Here is a 22,624-nt window from a genome sequence, read left to right as displayed (position 1 = left end):
AAGGAGCCCAGTATGGGAGGATTAGATAAAGGGAAGATGAATTCAAAGACCCATTAGCAGAGATTGTACTTTCTTTGTATGTTTCTCTTTTGTAGTTTTATTTGCGTTTTCACTTTTTTCTTGATTATATTTGTTAAAGGCCTTCGTAATGTTTTAAAATACACCTTAGATATTTTTTAAATGGCTGTCTGATTTTTAAATTTATTTTTGCATGCTACATTATTTCCTTCCCTTTGTTTTCCATTTAGTTTTAAAATTCTCTGGCTAACTTTTCAAGTTGACTTCATTTACTTTTGTTTGAATCTCTTTTAATGACATAGTGAAAAAAATGTGTATGTAAGCTCTGTTTGAAATGTTTGCTGCTGTGAGACTACCTCAGCGTCCTAAGTGATTAGTGTAGTGTCGGAGTGAAAGATCACTGATGTTTATTTGTGACTGAGGGTTTTACTGAGGATAACATAAAACCCTCCTTCCTCCTCTGCTTCCCTACTGTCCTGCTACCACCACCAAGCAGACAAATAAGTAACCTAATTATTTCGATGCTCTTCAAGTGTCTGAGAAAAATTGAGTAGGCCAGAAACTTTTTGCCTTGGTCCAAGAATTATAGTTTATAAACCTTGCTTTGAATAACATTTTGATTGCATCACTAAGTTTTTATATTACAAAAACTAACATGTTATTTTCTCCTCTTTATGGTCAGAATATCTGCCCTGTTTTTGGTGTCACTGGCTACAATATTTGTGAGCCATTGTTTTTCTAAATCAAATTCATTTAATTTTGAAGTTAATGGAGATTCTTCCTCAATTGTGACAATGGGCTGCTGATCCTTGTGTTTAGTATTTATTTTCATTTTGTATTTTTCTCTTTTTTCATTGGTATTTTAGGCTCTGAAGTAAGGACTTTTATTCAAAACTCTACTTACCAGGCATCTTATATTTTTCTCTTTTATTTGGTGAGTCCTGTTTTATTATATTTTATTAGTTTTTTTGTTTTGTTTTGTTGTTAAATCATATCTATATCATATATATGATATTTAAATTTACATTTATATTTGTATTTATATTTATATTTCTTTATATTTTTACTATTAGCTATCGTAAATGCTTTTTGGAAAGAGATGAAGTATAAATAAATCAATAGATAAATAATATTTTACTATTGTGTAACAAAAAGGTGATTACTAAATATCCATCATCAGGAAATTGGAAAAGCAAGTCTTTGTACAAGTGAATGCTATATAAGATGACAAAATGTATTTTCATAGACTTGGAAAGATGTCTGTGACATTTTTCTGAATGAGAAAAAGAGCAGGTCACAAAGTACTATGTCTGCGAACATAACTTTAATGTAGAGTTGTTGATGCCAATCTGTAGATGCACGTATCTATATATGCCTGTGCTATACATGCCCCTATCTACGTATGCTCTACCCATATGTCTACCCATATCGATATATGCCCGGTTTATATATGCCCACATATGTCTGCACAAAGAGAGGTCACAAAGCGAGTTTGCCAAACAGTAATGATTTGTGGGTTGTACATCTTGTGTGCATTTTATAATCTCTCATTCATACTTCTATTGGTTATTTGAATTTTTCATACATGCATATAAAAGTTTATCAAAAAGTTTTATTTCATTAAGAGACTTGACAAATTTTTTTCTTAACTAATTATTATGTCAGAATGCCATATTTTGTAACTCAGACAACTTTTAACATGCAGTTAACATGTTTTTCAGACTTCACTTGGGTTTACCTTTAACTTCAAAACTAATATAGGGTAACATATCATTTTGAATATCATTCAATAGGCTCTAATTTTCTTTACAGACAGTATATAAAATTTTAAAACGGATTCTATATGTTGTATATAACTAAGAATGGATCATTTTATCTTAATTTCTTGTCAGTTGGTGTTTTAGAAACCTTTCTAAACAGAAAGCTTCCTAAGGAATGTAGAAATCATGCTTTGCCTTGTAGTGACATCATATCTTTAAATACTAAAATCAAGTCTCTACAATAAAATAAGAAAGTTTGCTATTTGTTCATAATTTATATGTTTACTCCGCTGTGTGAAGGACAGAAAAGTCACAAATCTTCCATGTCGAAGACTGATTATTAAATATTCACACTCAGTTTTCCAAGATTTTTATTACACTATCAGGAGTTTTCTGTAATGAAGAGCTACTTGTAACATCAAAGCACAAGATACATCACTTCCCCTCATAGCCCCTGACCTAAAAGCTTTTCTTTTTATCTTTATATGAAAGAAAAACATGCTTTTAAAAAAGCCTTAGCATTGGTGGACATTGTGTAAATCATGTAGAGTCTGGATGTACTCTATGATTTTTGCCTTTGTCCTAGTGTTTTGTTTTTTTCAGCTTCATACTTTTTATTAATTTTTTGAGAACAAGAGAAAGGAATTTAGTTTTGAACTAGTTATAAGACAGAAAATGATTTCCAACTAGCAATAGCTTTTCTTTTTTTTCAATTAATCTAAAGATCAGAAAGAGTGGCACTGGTACTTGTTGGGCTTTTCTTATATTCTATTAAAAAAATAAGTGGAGTATATTTTATGAAACTTTAGTGAAAGTTTTAGGCATCCAGCCTGTAATGACAAGCAGGGAAAAGAAGGAGGAGGGACACACGCTAGAGTGGGGCTAATGAATTTATTTATTTAATATCTAATCAATTTATTTAGCAATTATGTAATAGAAAGAGACAAGGGCAATTAACAGAATGTGCTAACGACAAAAAGTAAAGGTGGTTTAGACTAAACTATATTCATTAATAACAATGTCATGTCAGAGGAGTACACATACATATAAGTTTAAGAAATCTCAACACATGTTTACTATTGATGAAAAATCACTTGGCTAAATACACAAATAATATTGGTAAGGAGTATCCAAAAGCATTAATAAGCTTTATAGGATAGTAACTATTACACTAAATGCCAAAAGCTCACCAAACAGGGGTGGGGGGGCCTGGGTACAGCACTGGAAAAGTCAAATCAAAACCTTGCCAGGTCTGTAGCTGAGAGAAACTCAGGCGTCTCCCACACCACTATTTGCTAGTTCCCAAGAATGCTGGGGCTGTTGGCGTTGTTGTTGTTTTTGTTGTAAGTTAGGAAGTTTTATGATACTGCAAAGCTGCAAGTTATACACAAGTTCCCAAAGATGCTAGAATGATAACAATTCACCAACACAAGAAGTCTCTACTGTCCATTGAAGAAAGTTCTGATCTCTTACTCCGAAACAATCTCACCTTGAAAAGCAGTCCTGAAACAGCAAGTCTTCTGAATAACAATCTCTTGAAACAGCAATCAATCAATCAATCAATCAATCAATCCACCTGAGGTCTGTCTTACCTATCTCTTTAGATGCACCCCAGAGCCAAGTTTTATGTACCTGCCTTCCCTTCCGGGAATGGCCAGTTCCGGGAGGGTCCGGCAGTCAATGATAAAAAAAAAGAAAATATATTACTTATCCGGCTGAAGGACTAGTTCATCCAGACAAGCAATATCTACTGTCCGTGCTTGGGACCATCAGCCCAAGGCCTTCCAAAGCCTGGCAATGTGCCTGTCACATCATCCTGATGTAACTTAGTAACTTCTTCACTTTATCTGTTGATGTGGGTGAAACAGACAGAACAAAGAGGGGATTCTCTCAACCCTGATCAAGAATTTCTTTAACCCTAAGCTAACCATCACCTCACAACACGGACAGAACAGCAAACATCCTCTCATATCGCCCCTGCTTGGGAGAATGAGACCAAAGGGGGAATTTACTCAACCCCAGATCACAGCACAGAAATCCCCTCACATACAGGAACAGGCAAAATCTAATAGACAAAAGCTCACATCAACCAATGAAGGCAAATTTTCCTCAGCATCTACCCTACACAGACTTTGAAATCATTTTTACATTTTTAAAAATGAATATCACAACCAAATCAGATACTCGTAATAGAGCTACAAGCTCCTGGAAAATGAAGGGAAATTTCAGTGTGCCTGCATCCCTTTCTTTTTTTTTATCAAATACAAAGTGTTGGTGGCAAAACAAAAAATGGTTAATACACAGCGGGAACACAGGAAAAGGGGACTTTCTAAAGAAATTATCTAAAAGTTGGCATTTCATCTGATTTTTTCTAATTTTATTAGTTTCAGGTGCACAAGACAAAGCAAAACTTAGACGTTTATCATTTATATCCCTCACACTGTGTGAATCCTCCTCCCCCCATCCACTATCCCTCTGACATCGCACAGAGCCATTACATTTTCACTGTCTCTATTCCTAATGCTGTACTCTGCTTCCTGTAACAATATACATACAAATATATAAATATACACACACACACACACACACACACACACACACACACACATATATATATATATATATATATATATATATATATATATATATATATATAAAATTATAGTTGGCATTCAGTATTGTTCAGCTTCAGGTGTACTGTGCAGAGATCAGGCAGCTACATCATCCCTAAGGTGGTCTCCCAAATGGGACACATGTCCATCAGATACCCTACAACATCTTTACATTATTGATTGCGTTCCCCAAATTAATTTTCAAAACCCCGTGGCCATCTTGTGGTTACCGACTATTTTCTAAACCTCTCACCTTCCCCTTATCCCCACCCCCCCGCCCCTCTACCAACCCTCAGTTTTTCCTCTATGTCTCCAAAACTGTTTCTGAGTAGTTCATTCACTAATTCTTTTCTTTAGATTCCGCATGTAAGTATTTATATATGGTATTAGTCTTTCTCTGTCTGACTTATTTCACTTAACATAATGTTCTCTAGGTCCATCCATGTTGTTGCAAATGGTAAGATTTCTTTCTTCTTTATGGCTGCGTAATACTCCATTGTATAAATGTACCACAGTTTGTTAATCCAGTCATCTACCGAAGGGCATTTCGGTTGTTTCCATGTCTTGGCTATTGTGTATAGTGCTGCAATAAACATAGGAGTGCATAAAGATTTTTGAGTTGGAGTTTTGGATTTCTCTGGATAGATACCTAGGAGTGCGATTGCTGGTCATAAGGTAGTTCCATTTTCAGATTTTTGAGATACCTCCATACTGTTTTCCATAGTGGCTGCACCAATCTGCAATCCCACCAACAGTGCACAAGGGTTTCCTTTTCTCCACATGTGTCAGCACTTGTTGTTTGTTGATTTATTGATGATAGCCATTTTGACTGGGGTGAGGTAGTATCTCATTGTGGTTTTTATTTGCATTTCTCTGATGGTTAGTGAGGCTGAGCCTTTTTTCATATGTCTGTTTGCCATCTGTACGTCCTTTTTAGAAAAATGTCTCTTTATGTCCTCTGCCCATTTTTTAATTGGGTTGTTTGTTTTTTTGGAGTTGAGTTGAGTGAGTTTCTTATAAATTTGTGATATTAACCCCTTATCAGATATATCATTGGCAAATGTCTTTTCCCATTCAGTAGGATCCCTTTTTGTTTTATTGATGGTTTCCTTTGTTGTGAAAAAAACTTTTTAGTTTCATGTAATCCCACATGTTTATTTTTTCTCTTAGTTCCCTTACACGAGGGGATATATCAGTAAAAATCTTACTCCGGGTAATGTCTGTGAAATTTCTTCCTATACTTTCTTCTAGGAATTTTATGGTTTCAGATCTTCCATTTAAGTCTTTAAGCCATTTTGAGTTTATTTTTGTATATGGTGTAAGGAGGTGGTCCAGCTTCACGTTTTTGCATGTGTCTGTCCAGGTTTCCCAGCACCATTTATTGAATAGACTGTCTTTACCCCACCATACATTCTTGCTTCCATCGTCGTAGGTTAAATGGCCATATAGGCATGGATTTATTTCTGGACTCTCTATTCTGTTCCATTGATCTATCTGTCTGTTTTTATGCCAGTACCATGCTGTTTTGATTACTGTAGCCTTGTAGTATAATTTGATGTCAGGTATCGTTATACCTTCCACTTTGTTCTTATTTCTCAAGATTGCTGAGGCTATCTGAGGTCTTTTATGGTCCCATATAAATTTTAGGATTATATGTTCTATTTCTGTGAAAAACTTTGTTGGTAGTTTGATAGGAATTGTGTTGAATATTGTATATTGCCTTAGGCAGTATGGACATTTTAACTATATTAATTCTCCCTATCCATGAACATGGTATGTGTTTCCATCTATTTGTATCTTCTTTCATTTCTTTCTTCAGTGTCTTATAATTATCTGAGTACAGATCTTTTACTTCTTTGGTTAAATTTATTCCCAGGTATTTTATAGTCTTTGAAGCAATTGTAAATGGGATTGTTTTTTAATGTCTCCTTCTGGTGTTTTATTATTGGTATATACAAATGCAACTGATTTCTCAATATTAATTTTGTATCCTGCTACTTTACTAAATTCATCTATCAGCTCTAATAGTTTCTTGGTGGAGACTTTAGGGTTCTCTATATATAGTATCATGTCATCTGCATATAATGACACTTTTACTTCCTCCTTACCAATTTGGATGTCTTTTATTTCTTTTTCTTGTCTGATTGCTGTGGCTAGAACTTCCAGCACTATGTTGAACAGAAGTGGAGAAAGTGGGCAACCTTGCCTTGTTCCTGATCTTAAGGGGAATGGTTTTAGCTTTTCCCCATTGAGTATGATGTTAGCTATGGGTTTATCATATATGTCAAAGCCAGGTTTTTGAGGGTTCTTCTCTCCTGTGCAGGATCTAATGGTTGGGGTGCCTGATGGGAGCTCAAATCTCTTTCTCTTCAGGGAGTGGTTTTATACCTTTTAGATCTACCCCATTCATGAAACACCTTGTTTGGGGTGTGATTTTTGTCTCGAGTTGGGCTGTATCTTTGCCTCTTCTACCTTTCTCAGTGCTGTTCCTTGTTGTAGAGACTCTGTTTATGCAGTTCTCAGGTCCCTTTCACAGGAAGTATTCCACATATATTTTTCTGTTTGTTGTGTCCATGGGAGGAGGTGAGTTTAGATCTTAATATGCTGTTATCTTGAAGTCTCTCTAATAGCTTATAATCTTTAGCTTGGGTTTTAGATATTGAAACCTAAGGTCTTTAAGCTTATGGTACCCAAAAGTACAAATCACTTTTCTTATAACAAGTTTCCCTGATGATTTTTGCTTAAAAATTGCATTGCTCCACCTTTTGTCAGCCAGTGATGTGTCATTTCTTGGAGAGAACATTGAACCCATTGGCCCACTGAGGCCATTTGCCTGGTACCTGCTGTGACAGTCGAGCTAAGATAGTTGAGGGGCTCAGACCCTGTTCTGGGTCTCAGTTTGTTCATTTTCATAATGAAAGAGTTGAATTAAAACATTACTAAGTTTAGCTGAAATCCTTACCTCTCAAATCCATGTTTACCCAGTAAAACAAAACGAAAGCCAAAATTAAAATTTTCACTAAGGGAAACAAGTAGACAAATCAGTGGCCTAATCGTTTTGATTGTCTTAAAGTGTCTGAGAAAAATTGATTAGTCCAGAAACTTAATATCCATTAGGTTACCAACCTCTCATGTTCTAACACACACAAACACACACACACACACACACACACACACACACACACACACACACACAGTCTAAAGCCTTTGATCTCTCTGTTGTATGTTCACAAGTTTCATTACACTCTCTCACTGCTTGCTAAGAGTCAGAAGCAGCGAGAGGTGATTAAGAAAGGATGTATGAAAAATTAGAAGATAAAATGTTATTGATGTGGCTACTCTGAGGAAAGTACTGCTATATGTATATTTTGAGGGATTGGGAAACCCCTGTCCACCAGCAAAGCTTTTGCATGTAGGCTGTGTTTGTAACTGCTTGCTGCCATAAGACTGTCTCTGCTTCCTAACTGATTAGTATAGCATCAGAGTAGAGTCACTCACGTTTACTTGTGACTGAGTGGTGTCATTGCGGGTGGCACAGAAATCTCCTTTCTTCCCCTAATTCCCCACTGCCCTTCCATCATCAAATATGTGTTAAGGGCATTACAAAAGATATGCCACATGCCGTGTGCCTCTGGATTAAATTTACAAAGAAAGTTATTGGAATAGAAAAAAATATCAGTGAAGGAATTATAAACCATTTATAAAACTAAGGAACTTAATTTTAAAATATGGCTATAGCTATCTGAATATATATGTATGTATATATACAAATATACATATAGAATATAGTACGATAATGTACTACACACACATACACACACACACACACACACACACACACACACACACACAGAGGGTGCCAAAAAAATATATACACATTTTAAGAAAGGAAAAAACTGTATTAAAATTATGCTGATGGTAACCACTTTGAGCACCTCTTATAATTGCAGAAGTCAAACGTGACTTGTATTTATCTTTTGTTACCTATATATATTGAGTATTATGATTTTAATATAGTTTTTCCTTTCTTAAAATGTGTATACATTTTTGACACCCTCTGTATATATACATATATATATATATATATATATATATATATATATATATATATAATATACAAAATACTGAGGATTTTGGGAGTCTTAATATCCACTGGGTTACCAAATTCTCTGATGTCCTAAAACATTTTCACTCATTATTATATTTCTGTGTATGTTATTAAATATATATACATATATGTCTATATTAATGTATTTTAAAAATATATACATGTATATATTTTTAAATAAATATGATGTTTTTCCTCTATGTTATACTAATATGGCAGTATCATATAGATCTATATTTACTATATATGTATATATCTTTAATAACATAAATATGATAACAAGTAAAAGTGTTTTAGAGCATCAGAGGAATCAGTAACTCAGTGGTTTATAATTCCTAATATATACTACATATGGACGGAGTCTGTTCCAATAATTCACAATAGAAGTAAAACAGTTAGGTGAACCATTTAATGGATTTATAAGGCAAAGAGATCCTTATATTCTGAGAGCCTAGGTGCACTTTCTGCTTTATTGCATGTGCTGTATTTTCAAATTTCTAAGTTGCTTGAGAATTGCAATGATTGCTAAAATCTGATTTTGTTAACAAGTTTCAGTCTCATAGCCAGGTATCCTGGCTGTGCTATATTAATTACTAGGCTTCTTATGTGGAATCAATGCTAAACAGCAACATATATTGTGTGGTCCCCAGTATTTTAATAGGTCTTTACTGAGACCTATTATGAGACCTAGAAACCAGTTTTTTTTTAGCTGAAAATTATTTTTAAGGGTATTGTAAAATCTATTTTTTTTGGGGGGGTAAGTGTTGGTACTTAAAAAGAAATGATTCTCACTGATAAATAAAAACATTCAAAAAGAAATTATTTCATTTAAAAATAGGTTTCCTGTTACTTTTTTTTCTATATAAAGTTTCTGTATAAGCCTTTTCATTCTGTGGATCTTGTATTTTCTCCATTTATGACTGCCAAAAGTAAACTCTGTAAGTTGTCTAACATTGTCTTAGCTTTTTAGTAGTGACAAAAATTTTGAAGAAATGTATAATAAAACTGATCAGTAAGAAGTCTTTATGTAGATTTTAACAAAGCTAATAATGAAATTGTTATCTTATTTCATCCTAGTTTCCATATGTACAAACAAATGCAGCAATATCTTGCAGTTATTGAATTAGTAAGTACTTTTTATATTACTAGTTTGTGTATACTGCTAGACCTTCAATCATATAACTTAATGCCTGACTATCTGACAAAGCAAGCTTAGTCTGTGAAGGAAATGTGTGTCCTGGAGCAAAGTTCAAAGGACGAAATGTCTGTGTGCCTACAATGGATAACTGATGATATATTTTCTTCTCTACAAATTTTAATAGATACATTAGTTAGATCTCAAAATTGTGAGACAAATTTGAGGAAATACTGCCCTTGAGGAAATTTTAATTTATGCTGAAAAGATTTTAATGCATGCTATTTTGCTTCAAAGTGCAAGTGTGAGTAAATTATGTATGGTGACTTCTCCTCACTTAAAGCCTCTTGTAAAAGAAGAATATTTTTGTTGCCAGTGTGTGGTTAGTTATGTTTACTCCTGTTTGCCACAGGTAAACCAGATGGAACATCACAGAGCTCATTATAGAGACAAGTATGCTCCATTCCCAAAGTTGGATGATAGAATTAGTCATGGTGCGTATTGTAATTTTAGTGCATTCGCATATCGTCAAGCTGGGGAAAAATGCTTACTAAGCACTGCGTTGACGCTGTCAGGTGATTCATGGGATGGTAATTAAATAGAGGCAGTGCTATAGTTTTGTGGAGTTAAGCCAATATCTGATGCAGTCTAGAATTCTCTTCTAGAATGCTTTCACTTTGAACCTTAAGGTTTGGAAGAAGTCTGTTTTGCATTTATTGGCGAACATTTTTTTATAAGCACACCTTCGAGGGGGTTCACTGAAAATACTCACTTCTGTTTTCTTGTGATAAGTCAAGGTCCAGTTCACCTAGCAGAGAAGCAGTGCTGCCCTTTGAAATGTTAGTTTTCCCTCTCTCAAGTTGTATGGTCAGTTGCTATTTTTGCAATGCAACAAAAAAGCTTTGAACGGTAAATAGAAATACCCAAAACAGAAGTAATAGAAAAAAGTATATTTATTTAATTCTTGTCATTTTTCACTTTTCCTCTGGAATTTAATGCCCTACTTTATGAGTGAATTGCACATATACTGTAGAAGTGAATACATCTTTTTTTTCCTTTATGCTTATTTATAGATGTTCATTTTAATAGTTATAAACTGTGTCATTGGTAAAAGTGTATTATATACCAAAACTGGGGCTGACGAACTATGGCCCAAAGGCCAATGCCAAACCCTGCCTGTACCTATTTTTGTAAATAAAGTGTTAATGGAATTGAGGCCATTTGCTTCTGTGTTGTCCATAGCTGCTTTCGTGCTACTATGGTAGAGTTGAATAGTTGTGACAGACACCATAAAGTTCCACGAAGTCTAAATTATTTACATTCTTGTCCTTTACAGAAAAAATCTATTGATCCATGGGCTAGCAAATGGATTTGCATATTTGTAAAGGAATACACACATTTTTTCTTTGTTTGTTTTTGTAGTATGTATAAATGAGAAAAAGAAAAAAGATTTATTTTAGACAATTTTTATTTTCTTTCACAGTGAAGAATATTTGCATCATTGGTTTACATTTTTAAAAGTCTTAATTTCTTGTAGAAGGAGCTCCCACTTTTATGCAAATCTGTGTCCACTGTCAGGTGGCTAGTTAGCAAGTCAGTGTCTCTTCAACGATAAAATATTTTCTAAGACATGCTGTGAGATTGGCATAGAAGGGCAACTGGAAGCATAAGGTTCAGGTGAGTCAGTGAAGTGGCTTCTAACCATGCAGCTACTATATGCCTGAAAACGACATGAATTTTGTCTATAGGCCCCTACCAGCTTGTTCTTGGCAAGCTTCCCAAACTCTAGCTATGTCATGGCTGTGGCTTCATTCTTTGTACCAGACTATTCCCTATGGCTGTCTCAAAGATAGTCTGTGGGCCAACTTTTTTTTTTTTTTAATCTGTCTCATTTACTTTCCTTAAAAAAAAAAGTAAAAAAAACTTGTTAAGAAATAAAAAAGAGCGTATGTGCTAAGTTATTTTTTTGTTCTTTTTGTATCTTTTTTTAGTTGTTAAATAGTTGGGTGTGTGTGTGTGTGTGCACATGTATACACATGTACAATTAAAGAAATTTTGTAAAATTGTCAACTGTCATTGAAAAATAAAAATTAAAAAGAAGGCAATAGTACTGGGGAAAAAAAGCAAAACAAAACAAAACAAGAAAGCTGGTAGGATTGTGAGATAATGCGCTATTTTCCAAAGTATAGCTTTTCTATGAAATGTCTAGCAGAAGGATAATAGATAATGATACAATGGTTAACATTACTATTTTCAAAAATTGAAAAGGAATCATCACTCGGAGCCAGTTTGGCATTTTCCTATATGACATCCTGTTTAGGGCTCTGAATTTCAGCTATGCAGTACTGTAAATTTGAATCCAACAGAGATGATGTAGCTTTCACACAATTTTCTTCAGTTATAAGAACCGTAATCGTTGTAATGGGATGCCTTAAGCTTGGGTCACTCAAATCATTTCTGAAGACAGCAGGTGCTCTTCAGGGACATGCAAGATGGGGAAGACACTTGTTGTTCATTGCCTCTCGGTGTCATCCATAGAGACTTAGTGCGGGTCTATGTATGGAGGAATCATTTATGGAGAGGAATATGAAAATGGTACATCTTAGCAAATACACTAAAATATAAGTATAGAGGCAAATATTTTTAAAGGCTAAGCAGTTTAGATTCACAAAATATTTAGCTATTCTATCAATGTTGGTCTTGAGAAAGTAGCTGAATGTGATGTGAAAATGAAGATGTAAGTATTTACATTGACATATAATTGTCTGAAAAAAGTATTCTATGTTGAGTTAAACAAAACAAAGGGATTTTCCGATTCCGTGTATTATAATGGTAAATTATATCAAATCTTGGAAAGAAATAACCTATTTTATTCTTACTATATTTTGTCTCAAGATACAGGATTCCTATACTTCTGTAACCCAATGATATGTACTAGAATTTTGAGAATATAACACAGAGGTCAAAATTTGTGACATTGGGAAAAAATGCAGCCTGCTGACATTCTATTAAGAGATCTAAATAGCTTTTTTTTAAATCGCAAATTTTGTTAAAAATCCAGGTTCTAAAATTCCATTGAAAATCTGGAGGATTTTGATTAAAAAAATTTTTTTAACATAAATGTTGTATATGTGTTGTATATGCAGTTGGGAAAAAATCAAATGGTATACAAGATCATAATAAGGAAATTTTCTTGATCTCTTTCCTATGTTTACATTTCTATAAGTATCCATGTTCGTATGAACACATGAAAGAAATAAACAATGAGATCCTGCTAAACCTATTGTTCTATACATAAGTATTTTTAATTCCTGATTAATAACTTTTTAATTAATTTTATTACTTTATTCTTCACGCTTTCTTTTATTCTTTTATTGTCATGGCTTTTGTATATTTAAATTAATTTCTTACCTTTAATAAAACCTGCTTTCCTCCTCTCCTACTTAATTTTTTATTTGATAAGCTTTAATGCTTTGATGCTCGACAGGGATTGTGGTCATTTCAGTGGTAGAGGGAAGAGGGCTTCACAGTGCAAGTAGGCAGGCTGGCAAGGTCCTAGGCACCTCTGGGAAGACCATGCTACCGTCTTCTTGGATGATCTATCAGTCCTTTAAACGGCCATCCAAATGTTTCTGGTATTTTTCTGAAAACTCACAACTAATAGCTTTTCAACCAATGGTCATTGGTGTCAATTCAACATCAACAGGAATCCCCATTGTGGGATGCAGTGAAGAAGGAAACTTTATTCAGTGCAAACAGCTCAATTGTGGTACAGCATGGCTATGAAACAGCTCAACAGTGAGAAGCAGCACAGCTGTGAAACAGCACTGCTGTGAGGTGGCCCTGGCCCCTCTTGGACTAGGCACCTCTGCTCCACCTGCTGTTCTCCACTGTGTTGTGGCAAGGTGTCTTTGGTGTTTCATCTTTTGTGTTTCAGCTCTAGAAGGGGAAACAGTCTTCAGTCTTTGGTGGAAACTGAAAAGGCAGTCTCTGAGCCAAAGGGGAGCTGACTTTTAAAGACATAAGTCCCCACTCCTGGTCCCTGATTGGTCTGTCCTCATGCAAATGAGGACTCCAAATCCTCGAAGTTTAATTTGTCCAAAAACCACTTTCCTGATTGGTCAGAATGGAGACTCTCTGATTGATCAGTGAAGATATTGATGGGAGATAGAGCTGTGTAGCTCCCATTGGATAGGGAAAGTCTCAGTTCCAATGGTTGAAATAGGATTCCAGGAACTCGTTTGTTAGGGCTGACTCAGATGGCAGATACACACTGCAGTAAGGCAGCTCAGTGCTGGAAGCGGGGAGCTTAGTGCAGGCTGCTCCCTGAAGTGTGGTGGCCCTGCATAGAAATGGCTGCTGGGCTGTTTTTTTGTTTGTTTGTTTTTTGTTTTTAATTTCAGCCCAGGTAGCCACCAGGAGCCCTTCTTAGTAGATATCTTCTTTCTCAGGGTCCATAAGCCATTCCTGGAGAAATAATGATCCTCTTCTTGACAAAAGACTGGAGATGTTTAGCTAGATTAACATCGTTTGAACCCTTCTAATCACTGAAAGGGCCAACGTGGAGAACAGAATCTAGAATTTAGGACTTCTGACCTCTATTTTGATATCCTTTCCAATTCTTTTCATGGGCTTATAGAGTCCAGGGGATTTGGGGGTTGAGCAAGAGACCAGATATGACCATGGGGTGGCACTAGCACACAATGCGATTTATTTGGGTGGTGCTTTGGCAGGTTTACACTTGGGGAAAGTCCCTCACACCAGGAGACCTTCCAGAGGCAATGGGTGGTCGGCCACTACCCAGAGGGTAGGGGAACAAGGGGCAGTCCTGAGAAAGAGGAGGGTTGGAGTGGTTGTTGTGAGTCTGAGGATGTTGCTCAGCAGTGCTATGGAGTCTCTGGGGCCGAGATCTGTGAAGGGCAGCCTCAGCTTGGAGTCCTTTATAGCTATTGAGTTCATCTCACCGATGGCTGGCAGATATGGGGCGCAGTTTTGTGGGGTATGCAAAGTAATGGCTAAAATTCTGCTTATTCATGCTACATTGAAAACAACTGGATGTGGAAAAATTGTTTGTTTGTTTGTTTTTTTTTGATACCAGTGGACTTTGGAGCTCCAGCCTGCTGTGAAGAAGAAACAACATTGGGCCAATATACAGAAGCCATCTTTGGCTCCTTGATATAACAACTAGGCCACACTAGTTTTGTTTGTGTGTGTGTGTTTTGTCATTATAACATGTTTCAAATACATATAAAAATATACACTCCAATATAATATAGAGCATATATACACCATCTATATCCGTTAACGTTATCACTGGTTAACCTTAACCACTTTTGTCATAATTGTTCTAGGTTTTTTAAAAGAATAAATTGCCACAGTTGAATTCCTCTGTGCACCCCTACCTAAAACTATTCCCCTCCTTGTCTTCTTCAGAGAAGCCTTGTATGTATGTTTATATTCATATACTACATATATATATATATATATATATATATATATATATATATATATATAACTTAAAATAATTTATAAACTTGTATTGGGATGATTTAAAACTTTATATAAATGATAACATAATGTACATAGCTTTCCGCTTTCTCCTTACAGTTTATGAGATTGATTCAAATGGATACAGTTGATTCTTGTAGCTCAAGTTTATTGTTTTTATTGCTAAATAGTATTTCATTGTATGAATGTAATATGATTTTTAAGAAAATCATGTTTATGGACATTTAAGTTGTTTCGGCTTTTTAGTTTTGCAAATAATGCCTTATAGAATGTTCCTGGAATATCTTTATATGTAACTGCTGCTTCTTGGCTATTCCATTTTGATACTCTAGAGTAAATTGGCAAATAATTCCCAAACACACCATGTGCACAGACTTATTGAAATTAGATATAATTCCTAATCTTATACATTTATAGTCTTTAATCTTGTATGTATTACAAATAAGAATGACTCTCATATTTTATATTTTAATTTCATCTGTCATTTTACAAAATTTAAATTTATTTATAAATCAGAGGTATTGTCAATGTCATTGCTTAATTATGTCCCCCAATATTTGGTTTTGCTAAGCCTCCAAGGTGCACAGGCAGATGTGAATGACTGACTTACAGATTTGTCTTTAGGAGAACATTATATTAAAGACCTTTCCTAAATTTCTAACACTGTCACTTGCTTGGTTAATGATTTATTAAATATATCAGAGCAATTAGAAAAATGATATTTGAAAAAATGTTATCCATTACAGTTCAAGTAATTTAAATCATTCTCCTAAAAGATGTATTTTGGGAAAAGTCATAGCAGCAGGCACATGACATAGTAAGGATAATGATCAGTGTAAGCTGGTAAGTTCTAATGGGAAATGTACACAGAGCTTTTGAATTGCATTCCAAATCACTTGTTTTCCAGCATTTATTGTATGCAACAAACACATAGAAAGTGGTTAGCTAAAACAGGTAGTTTGAAAATATTTTAACATTTTTGTCTAAACAAATGTCAGAATTTTTTTTTTTTGAAAATGAAAAATGCTAAGTATAATAAAAGTGTATATTTATGCTCTCGGCAGCCAAATGTGCTTTTTAATGGAATTTAAATAAATGGAATTTTTATGACAAAAAAAGCAACAGTAAAAGCAGTGATTATGTTTTTCATAGTTCATTTGCCTTCTTTGCCCTGCAGACCTTATGTGGAGGAAAATGAGATCCTGAGTGAAGTCTACAATGTCATTGACTCTGAAGAAGGACTCAGAGACCCATTGGTGTTTAATGACCCTTACTGGCCTATGCAATGGAAACTGGTATGATCTTCAGAAATAGATGGTTCTTTGGCAATGTTAAGAAATATTATTTTCGTTATGTTTTAATGCAGTAGACAGACACTTTTATGCACTGCCTGCTTTTATCTATTGGTTTTGCAGAGAGAGACTTAGCAAACTTTTGATGAAATATTACTGCCAGTTTATTAATGAGCACTAATCCTTTTAATTTGATTCCATTCTTAGGGTTTGATTTAGTCTATAAAAGATAGCAGTGGAAAACCTTAGACATTTAAATTGGGTGTGTGTAAACAGACTCATTCTATAGGAATGTTGCTGCCATTCAGGCTTGAAGTTCTTGTTCTTGCATAACCAGAATATATTCTAATCCCATCAATAATAAGAGCACTCCTCTTTGTCTTTACGTATTCAGTGGATGTTAGAACATGGTACGGCAAACTTTCTTTTTATTTTTTCATAATGCTTGTAGTTGGGCTTTTTAGGACCACGTTACACTGCTATCATATATACAAAACTGTGATAATGGAAAGGTCTGAGAAAAGCACACATGTTTTTTGAGTGTAAAGAAGTTGAAGTAGATATCACTGATGATTTTAAAAGGAAATATTTGCAATGTGAAAATTACTTGGTGATGTATCAGAGTTAAATTGAAGACCTTATTACATTCATTCTTAGCTCCTATAGGTCTGCAAATTATATTGTATTGCAGAGGGTCTAATGTTGTGAAATGAGAAAAAGGTTAAGTGTATTTCATCATTTTCATGGACATAATGAATTGAAAATTGGGAAACGGTTGTGGTAGCTCTTTTTTATATTGCTCATTGGCCTACCATATGAAAAGAACAGAAAAAAACCATGTTGGAAAATCTCCAGTTCACGTTATGTAACTACAATTTATCTTTAAAAAGTGAACAGAATTTAGAAACTCTAAGATATATGTAAGACTACATTTAACATTTCAAACAAACAAAAAAATCTCAAGCAGAAAAAAAAAAAGAGGATTCTTTCAAATACCTGGAGGTGAGATAATCAACAATAAATGAGTGAACTAGAACTAATCAGGATCATGAAAGTCAAAGAGAAAAGTGTGAAATTAAGAAAAAGAAGTGAGGGAAAGTGGCTAGATAAAGGAGGGCATGAAATAAAGGTAAAATTTTTAACTTTCTTTTGTTTGTTGTTTTTTTTCACCGGAAGAAGCAGCAGAAATTAAGATGAATACTTGAAGATCACATATATAGAACTCTGTAATTAGTCATCCAGCAAGAAATACTTCTTTGTATTGGTTATTAAATGCCAAGCTCCTTCCTCTATACTGAGGTCAAGAATCTCAGAAGACATGTAGGGAAAGAAGAAGGAATGCAAATGATCTAAGAAATACAGGAAGCATTGAGTAGTAGTCAATAAAGTGACAGGGATTAGAAATGGAGACACGTTTTAGAGACTCTTAAGCAATAAGTCCTCTTAAAGTAGAGAATAGAGATCGTGAAAGGAGATACAGAAGGAGTATGATAACTCTATACCATTTTCTAGGGGATGAGTTGATAGACTTTTTTCTGCAAATGACCAGATAGTATAGTAAATATTGCAGTCTCTGTGGGCCAAATACATTTCTGTAGCATATTCTTGTTATTATCCCAGTCCTTTAAAAATGTAAAAATCCTTTTTAGCTTAGAGCAATATAAAAACAGACTGTAGGCTGGATTTCACTTGCAGGCCAGAGTTTACTGACAGCTGTAGAGAGTAAGGGGAAGAGAGGAGTCACAAATGAAGCAGCCATTCAGATTTAGCTGTCTGTTAAGCATCCAACCGTTGAGCTGTACTATGCACACATTATACTAACCTAACTCCTCATGAAAGGTCAAGCCAAGTTACCTTAGTATCAGTAGGCTTCTGGATCAGCACTATATTTCAATAGCACCTTCTGGAGGCATGTCTGTCAGGATGGAAGAGATTCCTTTTAATGCCAAGGCAAGCCATAATACAATATTGGAAAGAAAGGTTTGCTGTTTCTGGTATGTTGTTCTGTCTAAAGCATACTCATAGTAGCAGACTAAACCGTGTAACAGAATCCATCCTCTGATGAGACTACCAAATTTATTTCTATGAAAGACTGAGTTGCACAGATGAGTTGTGCTTCCCTGCCGGGGAAATGTGAGACACAGGCTGATTACCACGCCTTAAGCGGTCTCCCTCAGTTACCTGTTTCTCCTTCTGTTCTCCACAACTAAGCATCCTGAAATGGGAGTCTGTTGTTACTTTCATTTTTGTGCCCATCCTTTCCTTAATCAGCAACTTGTGGCAACCTGGATTTGTGATGCCCTCACACTTCCTCCTGCCATTCTCCCCGACCCCAGAACACTCTACTTAATCTCTCAATGTAATAGAGACTTTTCAGTTCTCATCTCACTTGACTCGATTATGAACTTGTAACTATCCCAATAAAAACATTCAATAGTTAATATTAGATTCTCCAATGTGATATATTAAGTCATTTATATTTTTAATTTTATTAATTTTACTAGTTTCATTTATGGCTGTTTTGCTTCTAGATACAATCTATATAGACCAGCTAGAGCAAACACCATAGGAATGCAAATGGCCATGGTTCCTCTCTCAAATGCTCTTTGCTTGTACCTCTCCAACATTCCTTCCTAATTCTCTCTAATATTTCAAAATTCATTCCTGGTACTATATCTGAAGAAACTATCCTTTCACCTATCAGTGAGTTACGCCATTTTTACTCTGTGCTCCCATAACACACTGTGCTCACATTGCCATTTGAATGAGTGAACAAGTGAATGAATGAATGAGTTAATGCTTGACAATGTGTGTGTTCTCTCAACTAGAGAATAATATGCTTAAGGACAGGGACTATATGTAATTCATCTTACATTGTAATTCATGGCAAATACCTGGCTTTTTTTTTTTATATCAAATAAGCATTTGTTTAATGAACAAATTTTGAATCTAACTGCTCATTTTCTACCTTTCTTTTCTATTCTAAAGTTTAAAAAAAATCTATTTAGCTCTTGCCCACTGTCAGCCTGTATTGTAATAAAACTGGTTCTCAGCTGAAAACTCAGCTTCTATCTCTACCAGTACTTTTAATGACAAAAAAAAAAAAAAAAGTTCTGTAGTCAGAAACCCCAATAGAGTAGAGGAGTTGATCTAGGGCCAGTATGAAGTCTCAGTGTCAGGACCCAAAGCTCCTTCCATGTAGAACCCCACTGTGTACCTCTTCCATTTGGCTCTCCCACCTGGTAGGAGGGAAAAAGAGAAAGGAAGTGTATGGCACACCCATTCCCTTGCAGATACAGACAGGTAGTTGTACATGTGTGCCCAGCTCAATCTTAGGGATTCTTTTCCTAGAAGAGGGAAGAATGAATACGATGAGACAAAATAGACAACAAGCAATGTAATCCAAGTAATAATTAAAAAGCAAATTTTTTAAGCAAGGTGTGAGTGAATCCTTAGAAATTTCTTGTTAGCATTTGAGAAATAGCATCACTGAAAGAGAAATAATAGTATAAAAGATTGGAAATTGTGAAGCTACAGAATAATTCTCGAGATTTCAGAGAATTTCTATGAACATAACTTAAACTCTTTTTCAATAGTGTTGAAATTCACCTGACTTGCCATTATTTGCCAAAATTTACCACAGCAAATACCAGAGAATAAAATGTCCTTAAGTTTTTTTTTAACACTATATTGTTTATATGGGATAATTTACTTTTCCAATAAAATAACAAAAAAACAATACATCCAAATATATAAGATGATTTTTTTCTTTTTGTCTGATTCTACCACTATTATTATGCTCACTGAAAAACCATTGTATTACTGTAAGCCTATCTGAGGACAGCTATAGTATTCTTTTGCCAGACACTTGCAGAATTCTGCTAATGTGAGGTAATATTTATTACTTCTTTTATCATAGGATATTTTTAAGAACATATTTCATGAGAAATCTTGTCTGACTTTTACATATCATTCTGGATCTAAAGATTTGCACACAAATTTAATACTCTTTCTACCTAAAATTGTGCCAACTAGTAGGTATTAAAGAATAATTTGAAGAACATTTTGACTTAGTATTAGATTTTATGAAGTACTATGTTCTAATGATAAAGTTCCTTAAGATCTTGTACGAGATATTTATGAACCTGATAAAGTGTTCCATCATGATATCCGGCGTAAGTGGCCTGGAGGAGAGAGTGAAAGCTAAAAAGAAGACTACTTTTATTAGATTCGGTAGACAAAAATAACATAACCCGTATTAACTGATGCTCAAAGCTCAATAGACATCGATAAGAGAAGTTACAGCAATATAATTTTCAAGAAGATAAGGTTGTCTGCTTTTTTCTCTGCTTTAATTTTTGATTCAGAAATTAAGTTTTCAGATCAGAAGTATTGCATCTGCACACACTTTATTTTACCTATAAGACAGTGGTGCAGATGATGTGAAAATGAGTTGACACATGAACTGTCATAAGTACAAAATGCATCAGGATGCTCTTATACTCTTGATGATCTGTGTCTGTGAGCCAGGGTTCCTGTCCTTCCTCCATCTCCCCGTGTGTGTATGTGGACTGCTACAGCGCAGGGTGAGGATGATGCTGAGGAAGGCCCAGCCAAAGAGTTTGCAAAGAAAAGGGAAGGGTCTTTTTAACATGGCTTTTAAAATGAAACTAAATGAGTAAATAACATTGAACAAAATGTTGCTGTGAATGGGTATATTAGGAAAAGTATAGGCTTTAGGGTTCGACAAATGTAGATTCAAATCCTGGGTCTAGACTGTGACTGTCAGCAACATTTTAATCTTCGGAAAATCTGTTTTCTTATCTGTAAAATAGGCATAATAATACATATCCCACAGTGTTGTTTTTAAGATTAATTGAGATTATGGACATAAAGAATGTCACATTGTTTGATATGTGGTGGACCCTCACTGACCAACTTGGCAGTGGAACAGATTCATTTCCTACCTACAGTGGGGTAAACTTCCATTTCACGGGAAATAAACTATGTGGAGTACTCATTTATCAACAACAGTAGATGACTACAGCAGTACTAGTAGAGGTTATTAATAATTCTTGTGTTATAACAATGGGAATCATGTCTATGGTCATTTTCTCCAAAAAAAGCACTTAGCCCACAAAAAGTGCACGAGCGTATCATGATGGGATTCAAAAACAAAAAAAACAAAAAACAAAACAACAAATAAGGATTTCCATATATATATATACATGTATATTTATACATACATATATATTTATACATATTTATATACATATTTACATATATTTATACATATATACATATATGTATATATACATATACATATATTTCCATATATATACATACATATATATTTAAATTTAAGGTTTTTCTGAATGTATTATAATCCATATAATGTGTTAGTATATTAGTGCATGTTTTTATTTATAGATAAGTAAATATGCATAGTTTGAGTGTGTGCACGAAACTTTTTTTAATGAGAAGACTCATGAACAAAATGAAAGGAACTCAACAAATATACATAAAGTGGATGTCACGATGGTTTTACTACATGTGCTGTATGATCAAGACTAGGCATTAAATATTTAAAGATGAATCAGATATGGATTTTTATTTTTAAAATTTTAAAGTCTAAAAGAGATGATAATATGTACTAATAAATAACTATATTATTAAGCAGACAGCAATTTTATTAAGGAAGCAAAATTAAAAGAAGTTATTTTTAGCTTGTGGGAGGCAATATTTGAACTGAGACTAAGTGTGGGAACACTGTCAACAGAGGCAGAAAGATGGAAAAAACACTATTTTTGTCCAGAGGAAAGTGTCTTGAACACTTGAATGAGATGTCCAAACTTCATTCTATACCAATAAAGTTTTATAAAAGATTTTTCAACTGAAAATTTGAGTATGGTTGAATACCATTAATTTATTATTGTATCCATTCATTTATGACATACTTGTTTATCAAATACTGTGGTTGCGCCCAACGCTAAGTATGTAAATACGAATATGAATTACATGCTGTCTTGTTCCCAAAAGATTCTTAATGTAGTAAGATAGTCATGTAAATGTGCTCTCTGTATTTTATGAATGTATAACAAAGGTATGTGTTGTCACAATGATGACAACACGGTGAAGGAAACAGCTTTTTCTGTCTAGGTATGTTGGAAAGGCTTCCCTGATTCAAGACA

The 22,624-nt window shown here is 34.5% G+C and overlaps 1 long non-coding RNA gene across 3 annotated transcripts in view; it reads left to right on the top strand.

Moving 5' to 3' along the window:
- LOC109453591 (uncharacterized) overlaps positions 1-22,624 on the top strand; it is an 876,632-nt gene that overhangs the window by 308,537 nt on the left and 545,471 nt on the right. For all 3 annotated transcript variants that reach the window (XR_012496692.2, XR_012496688.2, XR_012496689.2), the window contains exon 4: positions 16,319-16,436. This is a non-coding gene — a long non-coding RNA (uncharacterized LOC109453591). The remainder of the gene's footprint in view (positions 1-16,318; positions 16,437-22,624) is intronic.

This window comes from Rhinolophus sinicus, chromosome 2 (assembly GCF_057876585.1).
Source record: "Rhinolophus sinicus isolate RSI-liver-muscle chromosome 2, RSI-T2T, whole genome shotgun sequence".
Lineage (NCBI taxonomy): Eukaryota > Metazoa > Chordata > Mammalia > Chiroptera > Rhinolophidae > Rhinolophus > Rhinolophus sinicus.
The sequence above is the reverse complement of the archived record's forward strand: the minus strand, read 5'-3'. Positions and strand labels throughout refer to the sequence as shown.